Source organism: Microtus ochrogaster, unplaced genomic scaffold (genome assembly GCF_000317375.1).
Source record: "Microtus ochrogaster isolate Prairie Vole_2 unplaced genomic scaffold, MicOch1.0 UNK2, whole genome shotgun sequence".
In the NCBI taxonomy this organism is placed as follows: Eukaryota; Metazoa; Chordata; class Mammalia; order Rodentia; family Cricetidae; genus Microtus; species Microtus ochrogaster.
Genome location: NW_004949100.1, coordinates 3,548,779 through 3,553,279, shown reverse-complemented (window position 1 = coordinate 3,553,279; position 4,501 = coordinate 3,548,779).

Below are 4,501 nucleotides of genomic sequence, written 5' to 3'. Positions count from 1 at the left end.
AAGATAAAGTCTCAGTACATGTGAAAGAGTATCTAGAAATTGGATAGAGCTTACAAACACGCCTGTAAAAAAAAATGAGCAGTTAAGAATGAATGGCAATGTCTGTAAAGAACAGACAATGATTAGGCAAGCTGTCTTAATTATAAGTTATGAGAACAAAATCAAGCTTCCCTAATCTACAAACCAAGAGTACCTGACTTGCATAATTTAAAATGTCAGTCAAGATTACATTCAGGGCCCAAATGATGCAATCAAACATTGATTCTCTTGTGATTGCCTGGCTTGGAATTTTATTGTGTTGTTCACGTTTCTAATTAGCACACTTCTCATTCGCAAAAGAATTGCATTAAATCAAGCTACCATCAGAACTGAGCTCCCTGCCTACAATGGGTCTTTTCTCACTAAATTCTTTACCAAACCTCCAAATTATTTTAATTGGAATCACATGGATCTTGGGCTTAATATTATAAAATGTGTGTGGTTGGTGTAACAAAATCTGATAAATGGTTTTAGATTCCCTTACCACTGGTGATTTAAGACTAAATCACAGACAGGAAAGGTTTGTCAGCGGCGTTCACTCCCTTTCACAAAGAAAATAAAAAGTATTCCAGGCTTTAAGCAACAGATGTATAATAGATAATCTTGTCGAAATCTGTAAGGGATGCAAACTTCTTGAGAATGTCTTTCAAAGGGAAAATAAGGTTTAAAAATAGTTAGTATAATTGCAATGATAAGTCACACGTGTGCCTCCAACTGCACACTCTTGCAACCTTTATTTGACTTGACAGAAAGCTCTGGCTGTAAGCTTGGATGGGAAGATGGGTAATGACATTTAATAAACTGGAAAATGTGGTTAGTTGGTAATGAGGTTAGATAGAATTTATAGGTACTGAGAAAAAGTAGAGAGGTAGTTTCAGTCTGGTTTGAATTCTATATGTGAGAAAATCTTGCACAAGTGCCGTAAAAAATGGAAGGGAACTCTGTAAAGTTAAAAAGTGATCAGCTTGTGTGATTTTATAATATAACACACATTTAAAATGGTGGACTTTCCTGTATTTTGTCCAACTAATTATATTGAATGTCAGCATATTATGAGTATAAAGAGACTAATTCACAGTAAATTGATGCTAATCAAATTATCAGAAATCTTAATTTGTAAAATAAATCATCCTCTGAATTTAAGCTTTCATTCAAAAATTCAGGTTCTCAATTACTCCCTTTGATTTGCAGATACGATGCAAATGTTTAATATTATTTGTGACAATTTGACATAATGTGATGAAACTTTGTATGAGTCCAATTACTCTTATTTTTGATAGAGATTAAAAATGTAAACCTATCAAGAAATACATCTATTTTCTTCATATGATGAACCTGGCTGGAATATTACACATCATCATATGCTTGTATTGTTCATTGAGAAGAATGTATAACAAAATATAAATGTTTTTTGGGGTGTCTAGGAGAAACTTTCAGTAAATTAATATGCTTCTTTCTATATCCATTTGAGAAAGGGATGCAATAATGTATCCAAAAATTTAGTAGCAAATTGTTCCATCTATTCCTATTTTCAGGAAGAAACTATAAAAAAATTAAAATCTTCATTATTCATTCTGAAAAAGTGTTCTCAAAGACCATTTGAACCTTAAGACTTACTTTTTGAGAACTATGCAATTACAGCTTTCTAAAATTTGTTGGTTATGGGCTTAATCATATTGAATATTGACCTGTTCCCATAGAACAATTAAAGAATTGAATTGTTATCATAGTCAGTATACTTTATCTGGGTTTACTTTTTATTAATTACATCTTTACAGCAGCTGTATCAATGGAGTGTTGTGTGACATTTGGATACACATTTTTGTATGTGTGATTTTTCATCAGATTTTCATAATTCTTTATTATTCTCTCCACTGAAGAATTTATAATCCTTCTGGATTTTCAGAAAGTCTATAATAAATTATTTATTTAGCCATTGTACTGTGATTAGCAAACTAAATTATTTATATCTATGTAACCATAATTTAGTAACCATTGATTAATTGATCATACTTTACTCTCTCCATCTTAACTATCCTCCACAATTTCTGGTACCAATATTGCACTCAACGTCTATGATATCATTTTTAATACTCTAATTATGAGAAGATTATACAATAGTAATCTCTCTAAGTAATTTAGCTTGCCTAACACTGTAATCTCTACTTTCTCTCTCAGACTCATGGGTATTAGGCTTACATTTATTTTTAGCGTGTGAGTGCGTGTCTACACACATGAATACACATATATTATATATAGATACACACATAGACAATATTTCCTTTGTTTATGAAGTGATAATCACAGGTGGTTTTTATTTTATACCTACTGCAAATGGAGTTCTAATAAATGTGAAAATATGTGTGTCTGTTTAGTACGGTGATTCACCTTCTTTGTATATATTTCTATAAGTAGTATTGCTTAATGATCCAGTAATCCCATTGCCAGTATTTTCAGGGAGCTAAAAATGTTTTCTTTTTTTCCATAATGGCTATAAAAACCCAGATTCATAATAAAAGGAAAGAGAATCTTCTTCTGCATGGCCTCATAAAATATTGTTTTATCTTTTTGAAAGCAGTCATTTCTATTGGAGTGAGATAATGTTTCATTGTGGCATTATTTATGTAGCTAAATTTATGACAATAGAGCTGATTTTACTATTCTCATCTTTTAATGGCAGAAGGAGCTCTGGTATTTGTCTTTTATGAATGGTACCTTCATTTTTATTCAAGTGGCTACTGTTACTTTTTATGCACTGTACTCCATTCAAACTGTAAGTTATTTGATATTTTATAATTTTAAAAATAACATGTCATTCTTAATTTTATTCTAGACACTGTATATATTCAGAGACTTTGATTCTATATTAAATCTGTATTTCATGGTAATTCACTGCTTGTGTTACTACTGTCTTGGTCTTGGTTATCTTTTACAAAATGTTGTTACAATGGAGGCTTCCCAGGCAGAGTCTTCCCCATGATGTTATTTTTATGTGTAGGAGGTTGATCAGATTCCCACTGGTTATTCTCAAGTAGAAGAGACTGACATTATCCTCTTACTCATGACTGTGTTCAGTGTTGGTGTGACTGACTGGGTAGATGCTGAGTCTCATCTTACACAAGGTGTTTTGCAAATTAAGCAATTCTTAGGATCTCTCCCATATTCTGGTACTCCCATTTAGTCTCTACTAATTTGTCCGGGGCGGAATAAAAAGCTTGTGTGGTGTTTCCTGGTGGTTTTCATTTTATCTGTGGAATGTAATGTATTGTTAGTTCTCATGCTAACAGTTTTTTTTTAGTATGGGGAGCTTTTTGATTTTTGATGCGTTGACAAAAAGCTTGTTGGTATGCTATATCTTCCTTTCATTTTGAGCTAGCAAACAGTTCACCTTGTTTATATTTTTACAGTTCTCATTTAGCATCTATCTTTTATGGAATACTCAGGGGTTTTACAATTATAATCAGAGGAAGTTCGCCTTTGTCATTTTGCAAACTGCAAAGTCACTTTTGAATTGGTTCTCACTATTTAGCCCTGGCTGGCATGGAGCTCACTATGTACTTCAGGTTTGCAACACATTCAAAGAAATCTGTATGCTTTTGTCTTCCAAATGACGGAATTAAGGACCTTTACCATCAGACCTTGTTCTTTTTTGGATTTTTAAGAAACACTACTACACTGGTACTGTCATCTATACATCATATTGTTCAGTAAAAAACATATCTCAGGAAACACAGATTTAATATTTCCAAAGCTAAGCAGGTAGCATTAATGAGTAAAGGATGTAGAACTCTTTCATACCAGAAGTTAAATGTTCTTGTTTAAGGGAGAGAAACAACATGCTGTAGAGAATCACCTGAAGTTTGAGGAAGGAATGTTTGACATGAATGGTAAGTAAGTCAATAATTATGTTGCACATTTTCTGTTCATGTACAAATTTGTCTTTCTGTTCATGTACAAATTTGTCTTGAAATCTGAAAACAGTGTACATTTGTCTTTTAAATAATTACTTTATCTATTTAAGACATACATGTGAATTATAAGATAAATAAGAATACATGCAATTACACATTATATCCTTATTGTTTTTATTTTCTGCTCATACTAAAACACCATCGATATCCTTGCAAGTAGCATTCCTCACATCAGTATTATAAACATAACTGCTTGTACTATGAAGACATTAACAGACAGAAACTGTATATAATTAAGTGTTTGTAATGTATGTGTCCTTCTTGCTTTACTCAGGTAATTTCAAAAGAATTAAAAGGCTATAAGAGGATAAATGCACTATGACTCCTTCCCCAGATACATTGTTCCTCTAAGGTATTCTTGCCACTGCTTTGGATTGATGTGTCATGTGGTCCTAGAATGACAATTGCATAGAGAGACATGTGAAACAGAAAATGATTTAGTAAGAGGATATTATTGCTGTTACCTTTATTCTTCTAAGAAGTTTTGGAAA